Source organism: Ostrea edulis, chromosome 10 (assembly GCF_947568905.1).
Source record: "Ostrea edulis chromosome 10, xbOstEdul1.1, whole genome shotgun sequence".
Classification (NCBI taxonomy): domain Eukaryota; kingdom Metazoa; phylum Mollusca; class Bivalvia; order Ostreida; family Ostreidae; genus Ostrea; species Ostrea edulis.
The window spans coordinates 46,207,180-46,232,662 of NC_079173.1; the positions used below are offsets into that span (position 1 = coordinate 46,207,180).

Below are 25,483 nucleotides of genomic sequence, written 5' to 3' on the forward strand. Positions count from 1 at the left end.
TTTAAAACATGACCAATCCAGTGTAGCCCCACAATACCCATTAAAACATGACCAATCCAGTGTGTCCCCACAATACCCCTTCAAACAAGGGTAACCCAGTGTAGCCCCAAAATACCCTTTAAAACATGATTAACCCAGTGTACCCCCACACTACCCCTTAAAACATGATTAACCAAGTGTAGTTCTGCAATATCCTTAAAACATGACTAACGCAGTGTACCCCAAAATCCCTTAAAACAAGGGTAACCAAGTGTAGCCCAACAATATCCCTTAAAACTTGGCTAACCCAGTGTAACTCCACAATACCCCTTAAAACATGACAAACCCAGTGTAGCCCCACAATACCCCTTAAAACATTATTAACCAAGTGTTCACCCACAATACCCCTTAAAACATAACTAATCCAGTGTAGCCCGAAAATACCCCTTAAAACATGACTCACCCAGTGTAGCCCCAGAATACCCCTTAAAACATGAAAAACCCAATGTAGCCCCACATTACCCCTTAAAACATTACTATTCCAGTGTATCCCCACAATACCCCTTAAAACATGAAAAACCCAATGTACCCCACATTACCCCTTAAAACATTACTATTCCAGTGTAGCCCCACAATACCCCTTAAAACATGACTAACTCAGTGTACCCCCACAATACACCTAAAAACATGACTAATCCAGTGTAGCCCCGCAATACCCCTTAAAACATGACTAACCCAGTGTGCCCTCACAATACCCCATAAACCAACGGTAACCCAACCCAGTGTACCCCACAATACCCCTTAAAACATGACTAATTCAGTGTACCCCACAACAACCCTTAAAACATGACTAATCCAGTGTAGTCCCACCATATCCTTTAAAACATGGCCAACTCAGTGTAACTCCACAATACCCCTTAAAACATGACCAATCCAGTGTAGCCCCACAATAACCCATAGAAGATGACCAACCCAGTGTACCCCGAAAATACCCCTTAAAACATGACTAACCCAGTATAGCCCCACAATACCCCTTAAAACATGACTTATACAGTGTACCCCAACAATATCCCTTAAAACTTGGCTAACCCAGTGTAACCCCGCAATACCCCTTAAAGCATGACTAACCCAGTATAGCCCCACAATACCCCTTAAAACATGACTTATACAGTGTAGCCCCGCAATACCCCTTAAAACATGACAACCCCAGTGTACCCCCACAAAATCCCTTAAAACAAGGGTAACCAAGTGTACCCCAACAATATCCCTTAAAACTTGGCTAACCCAGTGTAACCCCACAATACCCCTTAAACCAAGAGTAAACCACTCTAGCCCCACAATACCCCTTAAAACATGACTAACCCAGTGTAGCCCTACAATACCCCTTAAAACATGACAAAGCCAGTGTAGCCCCACAATATCCCTTAAGACATGACTAACCCAGTGTGCCCTCACAATACCCCATAAACCAACGGTAACCCAGTGTACCCCACAATTCCCCTTAAAACATGACTAATCCAGTGTAGCCCCACAAGACCCCTTAAATCATGACTAACCCAGTGTAGTCCCACAATACCCCATAGAAGATGACCAACCCAGTGTACCCCAAAAATACCCTTAAAACATGACTAATCCAGTGTACCCCACAACAACCCTTAAAACATGACTAATCCAGTGTAGTCCCACCATATCCTTTAAAACATGGCCAACTCAGTGTAACTCCACAATACCCCTTAAAACATGACCAATCCAGTGTAGCCCCACAATACCCCATAGAAGATGACCAACCCAGTGTACCCCCAAAATACCCCTTAAAACATGACTAACCCAGTATAGCCCCACAATACCCCTTAAAACATGACTTATACAGTGTAGCCCCGCAATACCCCTTAAAACATGACTACCCCAGTGTACCCCCACAAAATCCCTTAAAACAAGGGTAACCAAGTGTACCCCAACAATATCCCTTAAAACTTGGCTAACCCAGTGTAACCCCACAATACCCCTTAAAGCATGACAAACCCAGTATAGCCCCACAATACCCCTTAAAACATGACTTATACAGTGTACCCCAACAATATCCCTTAAAACTTGGCTAACCCAGTGTAACCCCGCAATACCCCTTAAAGCATGACTAACCCAGTATAGCCCCACAATACCCCTTAAAACATGACTTATACAGTGTAGCCCCGCAATACCCCTTAAAACATGACAACCCCAGTGTACCCCCACAAAATCCCTTAAAACAAGGGTAACCAAGTGTACCCCAACAATATCCCTTAAAACTTGGCTAACCCAGTGTAACCCCACAATACCCCTTAAACCAAGAGTAAACCACTCTAGCCCCACAATACCCCTTAAAACATGACTAACCCAGTGTAGCCCTACAATACCCCTTAAAACATGACAAAGCCAGTGTAGCCCCACAATATCCCTTAAGACATGACTAACCCAGTGTGCCCTCACAATACCCCATAAACCAACGGTAACCCAGTGTACCCCACAATTCCCCTTAAAACATGACTAATCCAGTGTAGCCCCACAAGACCCCTTAAATCATGACTAACCCAGTGTAGTCCCACAATACCCCATAGAAGATGACCAACCCAGTGTACCCCAAAAATACCCTTAAAACATGACTAATCCAGTGTACCCCACAACAACCCTTAAAACATGACTAATCCAGTGTAGTCCCACCATATCCTTTAAAACATGGCCAACTCAGTGTAACTCCACAATACCCCTTAAAACATGACCAATCCAGTGTAGCCCCACAATACCCCATAGAAGATGACCAACCCAGTGTACCCCCAAAATACCCCTTAAAACATGACTAACCCAGTATAGCCCCACAATACCCCTTAAAACATGACTTATACAGTGTAGCCCCGCAATACCCCTTAAAACATGACTACCCCAGTGTACCCCCACAAAATCCCTTAAAACAAGGGTAACCAAGTGTACCCCAACAATATCTCTTAAAACTTGGCTAACCCAGTGTAACCCCACAATACCCCTTAAAGCATGACAAACCCAGTATAGCCCCACAATACCCCTTAAAACATGACTTATACAGTGTAGCCCCGCAATACCCCTTAAAACATGACAACCCCAGTGTACCCCCACAAAATCCCTTAAAACAAGGGTAACCAAGTGTACCCCAACAATATCCCTTAAAACTTGGCTAACCCAGTGTAACCCCACAATACCCCTTAAACCAAGAGTAAACCACTCTAGCCCCACAATACCCCTTAAAACATGACTAACCCAGTGTAGCCCTACAATACCCCTTAAAACATGACAAAGCCAGTGTAGCCCCACAATATCCCTTAAAACATGACTAACCCAGTGTGCCCTCACAATACCCCATAAACCAACGGTAACCCAGTGTACCCCACAATTCCCCTTAAAACATGACTAATCCAGTGTAGCCCCACAAGACCCCTTAAATCATGACTAACCCAGTGTAGTCCCACAATACCCCATAGAAGATGACCAACCCAGTGTACCCCCAAAATACCCTTAAAACATGACTAATCCAGTGTACCCCACAACACCCTTAAAACATGACTAATCCAGTGTAGTCCCACCATATCCTTTAAAACATGGCCAACTCAGTGTAACTCCACAACACCCGTTAAAACATGACCAATCCAGTGTAGCCCCACAATAACCCAAAGAAGATGACCAACCCAGTGTACCCCCAAAATACCCCTTAAAACATGACTAACCCAGTATAGCCCCACAATACCCCTTAAAACATGAATTATACAGTGTAGCCCCGCAATACCCCTTAAAACATTACAACCCCAGTGTACCCCCACAAAATCCCTTAAAACAAGGGTAACCAAGTGTAGCCCAACAATATCCCTTAAAACTTGGCTAACCCAGTGTAACCCCACAATACCCCTTAAAACATGACAAACCCAGTGTAGCCCCATAATACCCCTTAAAACATGATTAACCCAGTGTACCCCCCACGATACCCCTTAAACCAAGAGTAAACCACTCTAGCTCCACAATACCCCTTAAAACATAACTAACCCAGTGTAGTCCCACCATGCCCTTTAAAACATGGTCAACTCAGTGTAGCCCCACAATACCCCTTAAAACATGACCAATCCAGTGTAGCCCCTCCTTACCCCATAGAAGATGACCAACCCAGTGTACCCCCAAAATACCCCTTAAAACATGATTAACCCAGTATAGCCCCACAATACCCCTTAAAACATGACCTATCCAGTGCAGCCCCGCAATACCCCTTAAAACATGACTAACCCCGTGTACCCCCACAAAATCCCTTAAAACAAGGGTAACCAAGTGTAGCCCAACAATATCCCTTAAAACTTGGCTAACCCAGTGTAACCCCAAAATACCCCTTAAAACATTACGAACCCAGTGTAGCCCCACAATACCCCTTAAAACATCGACTATTGTAGTGTAGTCCCAAAATACCGCTTAAAACATCACTAACCCAGTGTAGTCCAACAATACCCTTTAAAACATGGCCAACTCAGTGTAGCCCGACAACACCCCTTAAAAGATGACCAACCCAGTGAACCCCCACAATACCCCATAAAACATGACTAACCCAGTGTAACCCGACAATACCCCTTTAAAAGATGACTAATCCAGTGTAGCCCCACAATATCCCTTAAATATGACTAATCCAGTGTATCCCCAAAATACCCCTTAAAACATAACTAACCCACTGAACCCCCACAATACCCCATAAATCATGACTAACCCAGTGTAACCCCACAATACCCTTCAAAACATGACTAATCGGGTGTAGCCCCACAATACCCTTTAAAATATCACTAACCAAGTGCAGTCCCACAATACCCCTCAAAACATGACTAACTCAGTCTATTCCCACAATACCTCTTAAAACAAGACTAATCCAGTGTAGTCCCACAATACCCCTTAAAACATGACTAACCCAGTGTGACCTCACAATACCCCTCAAAACAAGCCTAACCCAGTGTAGCCCCACAATGGTTTAAACAGAATAAAATCTGCTTCATTTCATAGAGCCTTCATGTAAATTTCTACTTTTCTGGCCAAGTGGCTCTTGAAAACAAGGTTATTAAAGATTGTTCCCTTCCTACCTATACATTTTCATGTAAAACTATGATCCCTATTGTGGCCCTATTCTTATCCCCTTTGGTTTGAATAAACTTGAATCTATACTATGTCATGGAGATTTCATGCAAATTTAAACTCTTATGGCCCAGTGGTTCTAAAAGGAATTTTTTTTAAAATGAACTTAACCTATCTTTGCCTTTTGTTAATTATCTCCCCTTTGAAATGGACATGGTCCTTAATGTATATTTCCTTCTTCCAAGGATGCTTTATGACAAGTTTAAATGAAATTGGCTTAGTAAAAAGAAGAAGTAAAAAATATTAAAATTTTAGGGCTGGATGGACAGGCAGCACGCAGATAGACAAATACCAGACAAAACGTGATCAGAAAAGATTAATGAGCAATCAGCTCAGATGAGCTAAAATAACCTTCATTTTTGAAAATACATGAGGGTATGAACTGCAACACTTCACGTCAGCATATCCCATTCATAAAACACTGTATAATGCTTCATGAAGTATGCTGATGTGAAATATCGCAATTCATACCTTCGTGTAACTTCAAAAATGAAAATTATATCTTAAAGTGACTCGTCAGCTTAGAGCAATGGAACTGAAACAACAATGCACTAAGACTACCCTTGTACAACCATGTATGCTATTAGCAAATTTGACTCTGATTTTGAATAATGACCTTGAACTTAATCAGTTAAATCACTTTGACTTTTTAGTTTTTCAAGTATAAAATCTATATCTTGTAAAATTCAGAGGATCAGATCAAATTAAAGTTGGAGACAGACAGACCAGAATCCCAGGATAAAACTCTATGTAAGTGTGATAGGAACATTACCCCTTTATGTGTGATAGGAACATTACCACTTTATGTGTGATAGGAACATTACCACTTTATGTGTGATAGGAACATTACCACTTTATGTGTGATAGGAACATTACCACTTTATGTGTGATAGGAACATTACCACTTTATGTGTGATAGGAACATTACCACTTTATGTGTGATAGGAACATTACCACTTTATGTGTGATAGGAACATTACCACTTTATGTGTGATAGGAACATTACCACTTTATGTGTGATAGGAACATTACCACTTTATGTGTGATAGGAACGTTACCACTTTATGTGTGATAGGAACATTACCACTTTATGTGTGATAGGAACATTACCACTTTGACGTCGACTTCCTTTTCTCAGTTCTGCAGGACCTCATGAAAGTCCAGTATGAACCTGTCAAAAATCAAGAAATCACAATATCAACGTGGTGATAAATTATCATTCATCTTACTGAAACAGTTTCTTAGAAAAGACTATAACTACTGATATATCAATCCATTAAAGTTCAACATTTAGGTTACTGACCGATGGACAGAAACGGTCACCTGAGTATCGCACAGGAAATCCTTAAATGTCTGTTGCAAGTGTTGTACATTGATGGTTCAATGATTGCAATTTTCAATCTTGAGGAACAGAATGATTTCAAATATGTTGACTGATCATTAAATGTTATTATTACAAGTTGTCTCCCTGATGCAGATTAATAGGGAAGGACAGAAGATGGACATGTAGACAGACAGACATGGCGATTTTTATATAATTTTGTTTACAGGTGATATACACTAACAACTACAATATGTTTTCTATTTGCTCGGGTGTAGAGGAGAATATTTCTAAGAATTCTGTAAGTAATGATGGCTAATTGCTCTTTATAGGTAATCAAAGCTAGTTGCGCACTATTAGTAGTTAGGGCTAGTTGCTCGCTATAGGTAACTATAATGACTAGCTGCATGTTATATGTAATGATGGCTATTTGCTCGCTTTAGGTAATGATGTGTAATTGCTCGCTATATATAATTATGGTTTATTGCTCACTACAGGTAATGGTGGATAGTTACTTGTTAGGGGTAATTATGGCTAATTGCTTGCTGTAAGTAATGATTGCAAATTGCTCGCTAAAGGTATTGCTAGCTGATTGCTTGCTATAGGTAATGATGGCTATTTGCTCGCTATATGTAATTATGTCTTGTTACTCACTATTGGTAATTAACGGTTTGTTGCTCGCTATAGGTAAAGATGGATAGTTGCTTGCTCTATGTAATTGTGGCTTGTCGCTTGTTATAGGTAATTATAATGGCTAGTTGCTCGTTATAGGTAAAGATGGCTAGTTGCTCATTATAGGTAATGATGGCTAGTTGCTCGCTATAGGTAATGATGGATAGTTGTTCGTTATAGGTAATGATGGCTAGTTACTCGCTATAGGTAATGATGGCTAGTTGTTCGTTATAGGTAATGATGGCTAGTTACTCGCTATAGGTAATGATGGCTAGTTGTTCGTTATAGGTAATGATGGCTAGTTACTCGCTATAGGTAATGATGGCTAGTTGTTCGTTATAGGTAATGGTGGCTAGTTACTCGCTATAGGTAATGATGGCTAGTTGCTCGTTATAGGTAATGACGGCGGGTTGTTTGTTTTAGGTAATTACAATGGCTAGTTGTTTTCTTTAATTAATTATAACTAGTTGCTCGTTATGAGTAATTACATATGTATAGCTAACAGTTCGCTAACGGTGATTAGGGCTAGTTGCTTGCAATAGGTATAGATATACTGATATAACTAAAAGTTATTATGCAAGCAGTTTGTCCTATTGAAGTTCAGGAGTAAGGATCTTTTTTTAAAAAATTGCGTTTTCAACAAGTTTTATTTTTCAGTAAGTGTTATCGCATTACACAAGTTTTAAATTATATCAACCATTTGACGGTTTCTGTCCAAAAGTAAAGAACACTAAGGTATTTTGATAGATGATTTACAGATCCCAAGGGTTATCAACTCACAGTTTAGGTAAAGGACTCATATTGCTTATAACATGTATATATCATAATCATGCTAAATAGTTTGACTCTTTCGTTTCTAAGAGTAAAGAGGAAGATTTTTGAAGATTTCATCAACTGCAATGGTTTTCTCCACACATTTCAGGCTTTATGGATATCATAATTATGCATTTAGTTTTTATCCCACATCTGTGGGAGTAGAGAAGATGATTTTTCATATATAGTCTCTTAAAAAATATTTGGCCCTATGTATCCATGAGGTCCCAGTAGTGGCAATTAAGGTCATACATTTTACAGTCAATTATTTATTTTCCTTTGATCCTAAAGATGTTCCACACCAAAAGTGGAAACATTTAGCAGTGTAGTTTTCAAGAAGAAGTTAAAATGTAAATTTGGTAATGGACGACACATGACGACGGACGATGACCAAAGGTATTAAGTCACCTAAAAGACTCAGATGACCTAAAACTCTTCATTAAAAAAACAAACTTCAGCTGGGCCTTTAGTTTGATTTGAGGATAAACCTACCCTAAACAATATCAGTTCCTATCTATCAATGTTACTATTGTTACCACCACATGTTTTCCATTTTATCTCTCCTTGTGATGCTGGTATATCTAGCTGTTATCTTGTGATGCTGATAAATCTAACTGCTATCACCTGTGGAAAAACTAAAGTATTGAATTCATCTATGCAGTGATATGGCAACTGTAGGATATTTAAAACAAGAGGTCCATGAGCCACATTGCTCACCCGAGTCACCTTAACCCATATTTAAAGATTTTCCAGTCTCAGAATTTAACCGATACACCGCGGCTATTCCAAATGAGGTTGTACCATGTCATGTGCAAATAAGATATCCCGAATTGTCTAGATGCCAAATTCCAAGAAACAAAGAAATGATTATGGTACGTGTGTGATAATGCACTTAAAATAAATATTTTCCCTTACAATCGTCAAAATCTATTTTGGGACCTGGATTGTGCTCCAGCGATTTTTTTCCTTATATAACTGGTACCGATAAACAGTACCATTCCCAATGCCAAAAACCATTGCTTTTTCCCAATTTTGAGACTAAAATTTCCCAATTCACTTGCCGAAAAATCGTAATTTACTTAGTCTGAAACGTTGTAGAAGTTAACTAAAATGTCCACTTCTGGTATTAAATCGAAAGTACAGATCATGGCAGTGCGCGTGTTTTGTAGAACTACAACAATTCTAAAACGAGCCTATGACGATTCCTTATATCTCACAACAGCAAATATTAGCGTAAAAAAGTTTGTAAAGACATGACTACTTCTTGTTTTGTTCTCTTTTTTCTTTTCTTTTAGTTGAAATCATTTGCCGATACATTGTTAGAAAATTCCCAATTTGTTCAATTTTGACGCTATTTTTCCCAACTGAATGGGTACCGGTACCAGTACCAGTGGGTAGAAAAAAATCGCTGTGCTCCCATTGATTTTAAAATATACGACATAAGTGTGTAAGTGGTTTGAAGATTATGACGTGTTCTAGACAAATTGTTCAGCGTATGATTCGAATGTCTTTAAATGTCGATGTTTTTTTTTTTTTATCTGCATTGATGAATTTTATTGGGATCGATTTTTAAATTAAAATTTTCCCTAACAATATAACAAGAGTTGTCCTTTTTTCTTTATTTCGCAAATATTCAAATATTGCAAGAATGTTAAAAGAAAATAATATACATCTGACTTAGCAAATATAATTTGAGGTGAAGGTCAACAAATGACGTGTAAATGGTTCTACAGTTAAAATATTTTGATGGCACAAAGCCCGTTATTAAACCAAATGGTGTCAAACAAACAAAAAAATCAGAACAAGAAAAACGCAAGCTATATGAAAAAAAAGAAAAAAAAGAAAACGTGAATTCAAACCACAGTGGCTGAACAGAAAAGTATGGTTGAATTTTGAGGGGAGAGAAATGTGGTGCATTCCCTGCAAGGAGTTTTGGTCAGGTGTATGCCAAATGCTATAGGTTTATGCCGCATCAAAAAGAGATAAACCTACTATTTATGCCATTTAAAAAGTGAAATTCTCAGAATGATTCCCCCTACATATTCGAATGTAAAACTTTAATCCCTATTGTGGCTCCTACCTTAACCCACCCCAGCCCCTGGGAGATTTTGAATCAGTGCTATGTCAGAAAGCTTACATGTAAATGTAAATGGTCCAGTGTATATTTGTATGCAAAACTTTGGGCAGCTAGAAGAATAGAAGAAAAGTCTATTTTCACTGGTTACAGAAGAATAGAAGAAAAGTCTATTTTCACTGGTTACATCACTAAAAGAAATGTTTTGGAAACTTTTTTTGCTCAGTGGTTCTTTAGAAGATTTGCCCATTTTTTCCCCATGTAAATCGTTGTTCCCATATTGTGGCCCCACCCTACACCCCGGGGCCATGATTTTTACAAACTTCGATCTGCACTATGTCCGGAAACTTTCATGTAAACATAAACATATCTGGTATGGTGGTTCTTCAGAAGATCTTCAAAAATATCCGAATTATATTTGTATGTGAAACTTTTACCCCCTATTGTGGACCCATCCAACCCCTCGGAGCTATGATTTTAACAAATTTTAATCTGCACTATATCAGAAACCTTTGATGTAAATCTGTACTTTTCTGGCCAGTGCCTCTTCAGAAGACATTAAAAAATTTCCCTATATATTTGCATGTATTTTTTTTCATCCCGTTTTGTGCACCATGCTATCCCTGGGGAGGGTGGGGGGAGGCACACATTTAACAAATTTTAATATGTCAATAAGCTTTCATATGAATTTTATTTCTTCAGGCCCAGTGGTTCTTGAGAAGATTTTAAAATTACCCATCATATTTTTGCATTTTTGAACGGGCACGGCCCTTCATTTTAAAAATTTAAATCCCCTTCACCCAAAGGTGCTCTGTGCCAAGTTTGGTTGAAATTTGCCCAGTGGTTCTGGAAAAGAATATGAAAATGAGGAAAGTTTATGATGAGGAGAATGCAAACAACGACGATGTACAATGGACACATTTTGATCAGAAAAACTTGTCATTGACTCAGGTGAGCTAAAATAGCAATGAAGAATTTAACATGTACATCTTTGGAGGAAGATGAATGAATTTACAGTAACATAGGGTTATCAGTAATAAAATTGAATGTCAAAGGGAACATATTGCTCAAGTTATGAATTCTGATGAGGTAATATCTTATCTGCAATCTCGATATGTATGAAGTGATAGAACAGCTGATACATTATACCACCATATAACAATGGCTTCCGGTCTTCCTTCTGTTATGTTAATTCATCCAAGTCTTCTCACCTGTAGGAAAGCAAGATATGCTATAGAGAGTTCTTCTGATACAGTTTGTGTAGAGATAATATAGAGAATTCTACTAATACATTTTGTGTAGAGATAATATAGAGAATTATTTTGATACATTTTGTAGAGAGATAATATAGAGAATTCTTTCGATACAGTTTGTGTAGAGATAATATAGAAAATTCTTCTGGTACATTTTGTGTAGAGATAATATAGAGAATTATTCTGATACATTTTGTAGAGAGATAATATAGAGAATTCTTTCGATAGTTTGTGTAGAGATCATATAGAGAATTCTTCCGATACGTTTTGTGTAGTGATAATATAGAAAACAAGAGGTACTGTGAGCAATGCTCACTAAGAATACCCCCCGCTTATCCCAATCTCCCAAAGGGTGTTGGTAATAGGTATAAAGTACCCCTTTTCTGAGTGTAAAAAACAAATGGAATGACAAACCGAACCATATTGCTACTTCGATGTCCAGTGCACGTAACCTTTGACCTTTTGACCCCAAAATCGATAGGGAACATCTTCATCCCATGGGTAGTCCATATGTATGATATGGTGACTGTAGATGGAAAGGATAACGCTTTAGAGCCCGGAAACCATATTGCTACTTCGATGTACAGTGCGGTGACCTTTGACCTTTTGACCCCAAAATCAATAGGGAACATCTTCATCCCATGGGTAGTCCATATATATGATATGGTGACTGTAGGTGGAAAGGATAATGCTTTAGAGCCCGGAAACCATATTGCTACTTAGATGTCCAGTGCGGTGACCTTTGACCTTTTGACCCCAAAATCGATAGGGAACATCTTCATCCCATGGGTAGTCCATATATATGATATGGTGACGGTAGGAGGAAAGGATAATGCTTTAGAGCCCGGAAACCATTGCATCTACAGACGGACGGACGGACAGACAGACGGACAACCCGATTCCAGTATACCCCCCCACAACTTGTTGCGGGGGGTATAATTATTCTGATACATTTTGTGTAGAGATAATATAGAGAATTCTTCTGATACATTTTGTGTAGAGATAATATAAAGAATTCTTCCGATACAGTTTATGTAGTGATAATATAGAAAATTATTCTGATACATTTTGTATAGAGATAATATAGAGAATTATTCTGATACATTTTGTGTAGAGATGATAGAGAATTCTACTGATATATTTTGTGTAGAGATAATATAGAGAATTCTACTGATACATTTTGTGTGAGATAATATAGATAATTATGACCACTCTTCGTTATTTTTACCATTTTACATGAGAATAATAAGCATTTTACGTTTTACGTCCCGTCAATAACTTTACACTCATATTGAGACTTCACCAGTGGCAGAAGTCCCACAAATTTAGACTCAGGGCAGTAGTAGTGAAGAAGCTTTTATCATGACACGGGACCTCTGATTTTAAAGTCCATTCTTACATGAATATTCACATTTCATCTGAAAAACCTGCGATCCTAACTTTTAAATACTGAGATACGCGACGACACCTCTGTCAATGTCTAAATGTCAAAGATTTATTGCCAAAACTTATTATTACCTATTGCATCATAAACGATAAGTTTACAAGTTTTAGTTTTAAGCTTTAAATCTTCAGTAGGTTCACAAAATACAACAAATTCCATGTCATGATTATTTTACTATTAAATTATTGAATGAATGAATATTTATATAAAACTTTTTTATTCGCTCCAGTGTCTCATATTTATTATCTTCTGCTTTTATAAAATTCAGACAAGTGTTTGATTTGTTTAGATCATTACAGTTTGATATGCTTAGTTAGTCATAGTATATTTTGATATGCTTTTTAGACATTAACAGGTATTTGTGGACCCTAGCGGGAACGATATATTGATCATAGATAGCAGAATCATTAAACATATGGAAACAACATTTAAATTCTTCTTTGTTCCTTTTGTTCATAGGTAAGGTCATCCTTAAAAATATCTTCGTTTCCCGCACTCAACCCGCCATTTTCAACATGGGTCGGTCGGTAGATTTTTTTTTCCTAATTGAATGTCTGTCCAAAGCATTCATATATATGGTTTCATGACAGTGTAGTTATTCAAATAAGATGTGCTTAAACAATTTGCAAAAGATTAGTTTCTCTTTAAAACTCTTCAAATAATGGACAGTTCATTTATAAAAAGAGGGAAGACAATAAAATTGATTTACAAATGTATTTTGATAAACATTTATTGATAACAGAAATACATGAAATAACCTGCACAAGAAAATGACTACCACGAATTTTTCAATCTTATAAAAACGTGCAGGTAATGCAGGTAACACAGATAACATCCTGTATATTTGGGACGGTATATACAAGCTAGCAGGGTTCCCTTGAGCTCGGGTCTTCACACCTGCCTTAAATTAGCTCCGCCCCGCACTTAACTTACCTGAGGAAAACCGACCGGTTGAAAACCTCGGTCTTTAAGTCATAACCTTGGGTTTTGATTGAAATTCACCATTTTTTGTACATCCTTTTCTGCTATTCCTAAGTATGCATTTAGATTTTTTTATACAGTACATATGTATCAGCAAACTTACACATGAATACTATATACTAAGTTTGGTCCCACCCTGGGGTCAGAACCCTTACTCTGGGGATCATCAAATTTACAATATTGGTAAAAGACTACCTGCTTTATCCATTTAGTTTCAATTTAGTATCAACAGCAATAAAGAAGATGTTATTTAAGTGTTATTTAAGTGTTTTACACATAAACACTATATAGTTGTTTGGCCATGCCCTGGGGTCAGAGCCTCTACCCCGGGGATCATGAAATTTACAATTTTGGTATAACCCTTCCTGCTCTCCTTCACCACCCATTAATGATTTTTTTTTACACGTGGTCGGTTCTTAAGAAGAATTTTGAAAAGTTGTCAATTTTGGGCAGTTTTTGCCCTGCCCTGAAGGTCCCAGGGGTGCTGCAGACCTGAAATTTACAATTTACGTCCCCCTTGTCCAAATAATACTTCATACCAAATTCGTAAAGAATTTCACAGGTAGTTTTCAAGAAGAAGTTAAAAATAAACAATTGTTTATGCACGACGGACGACAACCGATTAGGTTGTATATGTATTGCTAAGCGAATTCATATCCAAGGCCAAAAACAATATATGTTGGCTTCCACTCTTTCTACCTACCCTAGAAAATGTCCCTATAAAAAATTGAGGTGAAAAAACCGTGAAAGTGGAAACCAACATACTATATTTTTTTGCCCGATCAGGCCAATGTAAATGTATTCATGTATTTCAGCGAAAGGAGCGATAACTCTTACAAGCAAACATTAAGAAACAAGAGGCCCATGGGCCACATTGCTCACCTGAGTCACCTTCGTCCATATCAGAAGATTTTCCATATCTACATGCATTTGCATGTAAAACCGTAGTCCCTATTATGGCCCCAAACCTACCCCTGAAGGCCATGGTTTTTGCAAACTTGAATCTACACTATGTCAGAAAGCTTTCATGTAAATATGAACTTCTTTGGCCAAATGGTTCTTGAGAAGAAGACTTTTAAAGATTTTCCCTATATATTTGTATGTAAAACTTTGATCCCCTATTCTGGCCCCATCCTACCCCAGGGGGGCATAATTTCAACAAACCTGAATCTGCACTATATCAGAAAGCTTTCATATAAATCTCAGCTTTTCTGGCTTAGTGGTTCTGGGAAGAAGATTTTTAAAGATTTTTCCTATATATTTGTATGTAAAACTTTGACCCCCTATTGTGGCCCCATCCGACCCCCAAGGGGGCATGATCTTAGCAATTTATAATCTGCACTATATCAGGAAGTTTTCATATAAATCTCAGCTTTTCTGGCTCAGTGGTTCTTGAGAAGATTTTAAAAGATTTTTCCTATAAATTTGTATGTAAAACTTTGATGACCCCCTTGAGGCCCCATTCAATCCCCGGGGTCCATGATTTTAATGAACTTGAATCTGCACTATATCAACAACAAAAAAACCGAAAAAAAAAAAAAAACTTTGACCCCCTATTGTGGCTCCATCCAACCCCCGGGGGCCATGATTTTAACAATTTAGAATTTGCATTATATAAGGAAGCTTTCATATAAATCTCAGCTATTCTGGCTCAGTGGTTCTTGAGAAGAAGATTTTTAAAGATTTTTCCTATATATTTGTATGTAAAACTTTGACCCCCTATTGTGGCCCCATCCGACCCCCGGGGGCCATGATTTTAACAATTTAGAATCTGCATTATATAAGGAAGCTTTCATATAAATCTCAGCTTTTCTGGCTCAGTGGTTCTTGAGAAGAAGATTTTTAAGATTTCCCCTATATATATGTATGTAAAACTTTGATCCCCTATTGTGGCCCCATCCGACCCCCGGGGGCCATAATTTTAACAATTTAGAATCTGCATTTTATAAGGAAGCTTTCATATAAATCTCAGCTTTTCTGGCTCAGTGGTTCTTGAGAAGAAGATTTTTAAAGATTTTTCCTATATATTTGTATGTAAAACTTTGACCCCCTATTGTGGCCCCATCCGACCCCCGGGGGCCATGATTTTAACAATTTAGAATCTGCATTATATAAGGAAGCTTTCATATAAATCTCAGCTTTTCTGGCTCAGTGGTTCTTGAGAAGAAGATTTTTAAAGATTTTCCCTATATATTTGTATGTAAAACTTTGATCCCCTATTGTGGCCCCATCCGACCCCCGGGGGTCATGATTTTAACAATTTAGAATCTGCATTATATAAGGAAGCTTTCATATAAATTTCATCTTTTCTGGCCCAGTGGTTCTTGAGAAGAAGATTTTTTAATGACCCTACCCTATTTTTACCTTTTCTTGATTATCTCCCCTTGGAAGGTGGCCTGGCCCTTTATTTTAACAATTTAGAATTCCCTTTACCTAAGGATGTTTTGTGCCAACTTTGGTTGAAATTGGCCCAGTGGTTGTTGAGAAGAAGTTGAAAATGTGAAAAGTTTACAGACGGACGGACAGACGGACGCCGGAATACGGGTGATCAGAAAGAAAAGCTCACTTGAGCTTTCAGCTCAGGTGAGCTAAAAAGGCAATAATTACAGGGTTTGACAATAAGGCACGTCCGACCGACCGAGTCTACTAAATGATAGGTCCGATCGGGTAAAATGTCGATTTACTAGTCCGACTGGTCGTGTTGAAAAAATAAACAAGAAATTTTATTTTAAACCACAAGATATCTTATTTTTAACTTTAAAAAATAACTGTAAAGAGTTTGCGAGCAATTTTGAACCGCGTGATGACAAAATCTCTATTTTTAGTTCTAATACATAGTCGCTGTCGGAAGTGATGTTTACGACATTTACTCTTTGTTAATGGGTGTAAAGTTATATTTCGGATAAATATATATAAACTGAATTTATTTTCATTTGAAAAAAAAAACCAGTTTATTTTAATTGAATATAAGAAAGTGTCTATCAAATGAATAAATTAAATCGTAAATAGCCATTTTTCGTTGTTGACACATGTGCGGGAATGTCTCGACTTCTCGTCCTCAAGGAAGGATGTTCCAAGAAAAAAAAAGGAGTAGGTTGGGAAGTTTGAAAATAAAAGCATCAAATTGAATGACGAGACTAAAGATGTTTTTGAGACAATTAAGTACGTTTTAGTTTAAACTTAACGTTTGTCATTTGAATTAAGTACTTCAATATGGAGAAACCATCAGGGTTTCTTTTCTCTGGAAAGTTGGTCAGGGCTAGTGGATGTAAGGTCAGGTCTAGTAAATATCATTTGAAGTAGCCCGACTGGTCTAGTGCTCAAGAAAGTAAATGTCAAACCCTGAATTATATTATTACAATGTATATATATAAATAATTACGCGTCCCCCTTGCCGGGGTAAGTGTAATGTCGTCTCGGGAAGCAGACCTAGAGTGATCAAAGTAGCATTGGGCGCCGTCGGTAGGTGGCGCTGGCGGCAACATTTCCCGCAATCACAAAAAGTTGACCTCACTGCGCTAGGTATTTTTCACCGTTTAATATGATAAAGCCCGAGGTTTAAATACGAAGGTATTAACGTGAAACGAAAGTAAGGAGTTCAAACTTTACGTATATGGTGATATAGAAAGCACTTGGTACGAAATGACATTTTGTCGGTATTTTGAAGTTAGAAAATAAGTTGCAAAACCAGAAATCTGCCATATACGCAGATTTTACGGTGACATTTAAATAATTTGAACTTCCTTTTTCTTTAAACAACACTGAGATATGCGTATATGTCTGAACATAATGTGAATGTGGTTAAATAAATTTTTTCAACCTGATGGGTAGAATTTACAAGAACGATAACTCTTAATATTTGTAATCGGAAACAAAGGGAAAATAAATCAGGCGTACTTCATTGTCCACAATAAATCGCCGACATATGTGATTCAATGAAGTTTCCCGTTATCAAATTGTCATGTTTATTTTAGAAGATACATAATTATCCTAGATGTTGTACTTCACCTTGAAAATTGATACTGTACCGTCAGTAGGTGGCGCTCGCGGCATAAACAAAAGTTTTTTTTTTTAGAACCGCCTTGGCTGAAGCCACAAGCGGTATCCAGGGCAGAGCCCTGGTGGGGGTGGAGGGGTTGTGTGAAGAATAAATAACACAGCAATTTAAGACCGACCAGACCATCTTTGTTCCAATTCTTAAGATGTCTCATTGCAGAAAATGATCTTTCGCAAGGCACAGAACCAACTGGCATGCTATTTTCCAGCATGCATAATTGCTTTGTTTTACTCTTACTAGTGGCTTTGGTACAATCTTATAATCTTTTCTATCAAGGATATTGATAAACAACAATTAAGATATGTGTATATGTAATCGATACAATGATATTTGTGAAGAATTTCATACAGAAATACTATAATTTTCCTCGTCCGGTAGCTAAAATGACTGAGGGTAGGTATGTTTATTAGCGTTTTGAAGCAATATCGATACTTATTTTCAATAAAATAACGTCATAGTCACATTTTGCACACCCCAAAAAGGTAGAATAGGCATCAAGTTAATTTCTGTTTGGTCTATTTTCACCAATATTACTTGAGGTCAAATATTTACACAAGTCAGAAAAATAACTTCATGGAAATATGTGAAGGTGCTCGTGTTTACCTGTCAATTGTGATGCAGGGAAAAGGGATATTTTAAAATACTTATTAATTTTGAAATCAGCGCATTTAAATTAAGTGGAATATTGATCAAAATATGTTGAAATTATATTGTTTTTAAAAATCTCCTCCTGCCGCTATTAAAGGATGTACATATAAATAATTAGGCGTTCCCGTTGCCGGGGTAAGTGTAATGTCGTCTCGGGAAGCAGACCTAGAGTGATCAAAGGGAATTCTGAATAAAGGAGACCTGCGTTTGACAATCATCAACATTCCTACTTTACCACGTTTGGATACTTTTATCCGTAGTCTTAGTTCCCTCGTCTCTGCTGGCAATGTTGAGTTTAGGTGGCAGGGGACAGTTTCTTTGGTTTTGAAACATGTGGATAGGGGGTATACACCAAAGTCAGATTATGACAGACTAATGAAAAATCATATTTCCCTTTTATGTCCATACTTGTATTTCATATTAGTGTAGTTAATAAATTATGACCCTAAATTACATGTAATCTATAAATACTGGTGCTGGTGCACAAAACATGCTCTGAGCAGGTTCCCCTTTTTTGCTTTGATTTTCCCTCATTTGGGCTAATCCGCACCACCCCCACACCATCACAGTACCAAACATGGGGATTTAGACACTGTGCACAATCAAGAACCCTATCTGCCCTTCTCAAAAATCTACCTCTCATATGGGGCCATCCACCTTCCCTCACAGCTACAGACCTTTTGCTAGACCCTGCATGTTTTCACCGGAATTTCTTCAGCAACTGACCACGTGTCTTAGTTTCGTATTTGCACCCATCTATATGCTAGGAATCATGGTGACACCTACATGTTGTATATCAACATTTTTACTAAGCACTCAGCTACATTTGACATGCATCCTAAAATTATTGTATACATTTTTACACATGTAATATCACTTCAAATACGGGGTAATTCCATTTTTTGAAAAAGTTGACCGGGCCTATGGTGCGAAACTGTCCCCTGCTACCTTTAAGAATTCTGACATCTCATGTCATTGACGTCAACTCCCATTTTTGACAAATCTGACTTATTCTGAGTGAAACTACACCAATACATCATGTCGACCGCCCTAAATGTGTACGCAATAAAATTATTTAAAACCCCTACATTTCTGTGTATGATGTTGTCATTTTTGAGTGATGAGAGTGTTCGAGTAAGATCCCTGTGCCTAACAAATAATATTACAAGTATATTGTATCTATGGTAAAAGTGACCTTATATGTGGTGCTACATGCTGAACATGTAATCATGAGAACCTGTGTAGAAAATGATGGATTAGAGAGAAATAAAGGGACATAACTGCTCTTAAAATCAAGAAAATTCCCCACTTCACTGTCTACTTCTTTACATACTGTATATGTATAGACCTGAAATATGCTCTAATTAAGTAAACAACTCCCCAACAAGATTTTGAATACCTGTTCTCTTCTTACATTCTATTCTATGCCATCCTAATAGTGAAAACTAAAGATTCATGCAATTCAGCCAAATGTCAAAGGGGAGGTGGCTTGTTTACAAGTACCACCCATAAATGAGAAAATGGTATTAACTGTGTTTTTTGTGTACAAAATGTCTCTAAAATGACTTATCTCTCTATCTGCAAGTATTTTTTCATAAATATGTATCATGGTGCTGAGAAGAAATGTGATCTACTGTACCTGAGACCTGTCAATCAGTACAATTTGTTAATTACATGTAGAACATGTAAAACTACATGTAATCTATGTAAAAAGAATACACAGTATATGAAGTACCCCAAATAACATTATTTTAACCACTAAGCTTATTTACATGTACTTGCATGTCACTATGATACTTGACCAGATTCTGGTTTTCCATAGTACTAAAGCATAGCTTACCCCCCTTGACTCTGTTGTCTACCATTGTGACACTAATGTGATACATCTATTGAAATAAAGGGTTGTATTACATATCTAATACATTTATCTTGATAATATTAATGAAATTGACTGAATTCCATGTGTTTCAAAAAATGCCATTATCTTAAAGGTGGCAGGGTACAGTTTCTTTGGTTTTGAAACATGTGGATAGGGGGTATACACCAAAGTCAGATTATGACAGACTAATGAAAAATCATATTTCCCTTTTATGTCCATACTTGTATTTCATATTAGTGTAGTTAATAAATTATGACCCTAAATTACATGTAATCTATAAATACTGGTGCTGGTGCACAAAACATGCTCTGAGCAGGTTCCCCTTTTTTGCTTTGATTTTCCCTCATTTGGGCTAATCCGCACCACCCCCACACCATCACAGTACCAAACATGGGGATTTAGACACTGTGCACAATCAAGAACCCTATCTGCCCTTCTCAAAAATCTACCTCTCATATGGGGCCATCCACCTTCCCTCACAGCTACAGACCTTTTGCTAGACCCTGCATGTTTTCACCGGAATTTCTTCAGCAACTGACCACGTGTCTTAGTTTCGTATTTGCACCCATCTATATGCTAGGAATCATGGTGACACCTACATGTTGTATATCAACATTTTTACTAAGCACTCAGCTACATTTGACATGCATCCTAAAATTATTGTATACATTTTTACACATGTAATATCACTTCAAATACGGGGTAATTCCATTTTTTGAAAAAGTTGACCGGGCCTATGGTGCGAAACTGTCCCCTGCTACCTTAGCAGCCATGTATTACACACACGAAGAAATTCGGTGAAAGCCAACTAGGCCTACAATCTCAGCCCTGTCGTCTGCTGTGCCTGGCCTTGATGTAATGTTCCTGTTCGCAACATTTGGCGCGAAGTTCCTTCAACAGATAGGATTTATCGCTTATTTTCATCTCCAACATCGAACCCGACCACAATATTTTCTGTTTAATTTTACCCGCAAACAAGACTAACCCCATAGCCAAGTGCTCTTCACATGTTTGCAGTCTAATTAAAATTAGATCGTATGATCCGCTCATCTACTATCGCTACACGCCTGGGTGCATCTCAGGATGTAGTCTAATTAGATACACAAAAATTAAGAGGAAAAAAGGGGGATTAAAAAATCTTGAAGATACCATACTCTTTAAATCTGTAAAACTACTATATTATGCCAAGATTTTGATAAAGTTAATAAAACTGTCAACTTCCACAGAAAAGATGGTGTTTATTCATTAATAAGGACTCGCACGTCAATTTTACTTTCCCTCCATTCTCACAATGTCAAAGTTTTGTGATCGTGTACCCGCCACATAAATAGGGAGGGTGCATAATCACAAACCCTTGGCATTATGAAGATGCTGTTCGTCCGAATATTCCATGTAGTTGAGGGTAACATTGGCATTTTTACGCATCGGTTGACAATGATTTTCTCAGGGTGAAAATTTTCAATGTTACCCTTAACTACATATATTTCTATAATAATGCCATTTGAAAATGCGTAACAATACCTCAAAAGTAGACTAGCACTAATCCAAATTCGTCATCACACGAATCAAAAGCGGCGTTATGCTTTAAAAATACTAAATAACATAGCGAGCTTCCAGTGGCGGATTTAAGGGGGGCGCAGCCTGCGCCCCCCCCCCCCTCCCCCCTAAAATTTTCAAACTTAACGTAAATCGTGGTATCTTGTTTAGAAAAAATTATAAAACAATGTAAAAAGCAATAATTTCTTCCACTCCCAGAGAAATGAATGACAAAATCTATTGATTTCTTGAATTACTTTATTGGGAGAACTTAATTTTGTCCAAAAACCCTTAAAATTTGCGTCATTTCATTAATGTCACCACATAAAAAATGATAGAAAATAGTACAAAAGACTAAATAGGAGATATATTTCAAGCCATATAAAATCTGTAAAATCCAGGAGCTTCCGGGGGCTTCGCCCCCTGCCCCTCCCCCCTCCCCAGGGCTTCGCCCCACACACCCCTGTCTCATAAAGTGGCGCCCCCCCCCCCCCCGTAACCACAATTCCTGGATCCGTCCCTGGCTTCTAACAGATTATTCTTTATATAACTATTGATATTTTCTGATTTAGATTAAGAATGAGATGAACTTTTAATTCAAACATGAATTCTGTTAGGGAGAACCAATATCGGTGACCCCCTCCTTAAAAGAAAGGGGGGGGGGTCCAACGTAGTCAAAACGAAATACTACATCAAAGGGGGAGCGAATTTCATTTGTACTTGATAACCTTATATTGAATTATCATTCGAGTTCGGTTATACAATCTGTTTCGTTATCTTTCGTTTCGGTGCATTTCATTTCGTTTGAGCAGATTTCGTTTAGTTTCGGTAGAGTTCGTTTCGATTTCGTTTCGCATTTTAAACACTAAATGACAATATTTCTAATCAATTTAAATATGTTTATACCTCGATCTGATAGGTTGTACTCCCCATTTATTCTGACAAAGACCATATATATATGACGCATCATGAGACTTTGGGTCCAAATGAGGTGTATTACGTAAGAGAGAAATGACGTCACCAACATCGTATCTTGTTCAACACGTTATCAAAATTATGCAGTTGTTGTGATTTTTTTTTTCTTTTCTTTTTTTCTTTTGGTTTAAGAGAAAATATTTAATATATATATAGTACTTATGTGGTAGTTTTACTTAGTTTAGTTTTATATTTTTATATTGCCATTCACATTCATTCACTTCAATACATATTGCGCTGCGCTACTTACTAACTTTGTGTTGTGTGTTAAAGAAATCTAAACACTCCTTTTAAATATAATGGTTTAATCCGTAAGGGTCCGGTTAGAACATAACTCGGATTAGTTCATGTATCTTTTAGGTGTCATACTTGTTCTGTCATCTGATTGGTCTTAGTATTTTGTTCTAGCCAATAGGAATTCCTGGCGGGAATTCCTGAGTTCTTTTTATGAAATAGTTCAGGAAAATCTAGTTTTGAAAGAGATTCCAAAGGGTGTTACCACTATTGAGTTCTAAAAAAGCATAAAGTATATATTTAATTTATAGAGGATTTGCTAACACCAACAACTGTAAGTAGCTGATAGTTTTACTATATGATTAAAAGCAAGTAATGAATTTAAATAAGTAATTAAACTTTTCTTTATTCATAAAACTTGTGTGCAAGTCATGAGTGAAAGATTTACTGAAAGTAGAATTGTGGAAAAACATAATTTCTGTTCTTTAAGTAAATAATGAGTTTTAAGTAATTTAAATGCGCAGAGTGATATATGTGTACAGAATTTAGTATTTTAGTAAATTATTCAATAGGTCATCATAAGAGTTTTAAGCAGTTTCACCTTGATTTCGGAAGCTGTAGCCCAGTTCCATAAACTGGTATGTACATGTACATATTCAATTCACTGCAGTGCATTATATTCATTTTTTGTAATATCAATTACTTATAATTGATGGTTCAGAGAGTTATGTCCTTGACGATAAAATGATGACCAATATATATTTGTATTGTTACATATATCATATGTTCGATAGTGTCTTTTGTCTTTGTATTGTATTTGTCCTTATATGTTTTTATTGTTGTTATAGGGTTTGTTTTCATTGTTTTCCAAAAGTAAACGAATCCACGACCTTAACCATCTTGTGGATTATCTTTAAACCCAAGACCGGTTACGCTTACAGGTACCTAAATTTAAAAATTTTAAAAATAAATTGCACCCCCCATTTTTTTTTTTACAAAGACCGTATCCTTATCAGCGGATGTAGAGCCCCCCCCCCCCCCCCCCCCCCCCCCCGTCTTTTCGCCAAAAATTACTTAAATGGTATTACTGACATATACAGATAAAGAAGTTGAAAACAATCAAACCCTCCATAGAACATATTTAAATCAGAACTGAGGTGAGTAAAACTCTAGATTTGGCACCCAAAATGGCCGAGTACTTGATTTTCACATAGATACCCCCCCCCCCCCCCCCCAACCAACCTCGGGAAATTCTGGAACTTTTTAAAGTAGAAAAATAGTGCTAATTAAACTTGATAGAATATTGAATAAACAGTATCAGGATATCACAATTTTTACAAAAGAATCGGGTTCAGCAAAGTAAACTTTCTGTATTTCAACAACTCATTCTTTGTGTGTGTGTGTGTGTGTGGGTGTGGGTGTGGAATTAGTTGTAGGCCAAGTGAGCACTTTAGAAAGGAAAAAACCCACATCTAATGAAATAATATGCTATTGATCATTTTTTAAGGTGTATAGGCATACAGCATTAGCGTAGACATTTACCACATGACTTTACGAGGACAGTTTTCTTTACCGCGCATATGTCGTGGAAAGGATTCTTTTACCATGTGACTTTACGGAAACTGCCGAGCAATACACTTTTTCCGCGCATCGTCATGTTCGGAAAAGAAGATATTTTCAGCCGAGGCTAACATACGTACAAAGCAATTAGAATCTGAAGATTAACTGCATTAATTATTGTCAATATTATATATTCAAAACATTGAACGTATAAGCTTTATTAATGATGTCATCATGTAAAACAAATACAAATATACACTGTATTTGGATTCCCCTTCAAAACCTGGAGCAAATAACATTGTTTTGAGTTCTTTTTGAAGTGTTGCATGAAAACGAATAACGTTGTTGAATGACGTCGCGAATATTTGTAATGTTATTTGTTAAAAACTGTTGCTTTGGTGCATGGTTTTAATCAAACTTTGACATCTTTTTCTTAAAAAATAAAAACGAACTCGATTACTCCATCATCATTTTTCATAAATATTTTTAAATTCATTTTTGTTCGCTTTGATATCAAAATTACCAAGATGAGCGGCACTAAATTATGTATATTTTAAGTTTAATTATGCAATGATTAAAATCAGTCACTATTAATTTCTGTATAATCTAATGGAAAACAGTGTCGCTATCGTTAAAACATTGGTATTTGAAGACGTATCTACTAAAAATTAAAACGGTACTTTTGAATGAAAAACAATTTTCACAGAGCGGTAGGTGCATCGGTCAGATTTTCAGGTGGGGTTGTCAAGTGACATAGAAAGGTCTGTAAACCTTTTAAAACATTTTACCATTTTATTTATATTTCGTTGCTTAATGGTTGTTTCATCACGATGTATGTCATATTAGTCTACAATCAAGCCATAAATACCAGAAAACATATTAAAGGATTACTAC

General features: G+C 37.1%; 1 protein-coding gene across 2 annotated transcripts in view; it reads right to left on the reverse strand.

Moving 5' to 3' along the window:
- The window catches only part of LOC125682792 (uncharacterized), a 196,451-nt gene that overhangs the window by 23,876 nt on the left and 147,092 nt on the right, over positions 1-25,483 (reverse strand). Inside the window, exons 1-2 of one of the 2 annotated variants that reach the window (XM_056151561.1) lie at positions 18,641-20,931; positions 6,253-11,233 (exon numbers count right to left, since the gene is read on the reverse strand). The gene's annotated coding sequence lies outside the window, so the exon portion shown is untranslated. Of the gene's footprint in view, positions 1-6,252; positions 11,234-18,640; positions 20,932-25,483 lie in introns of those variants that run through there. The other variant, XM_056151560.1, reaches the window with a different exon arrangement.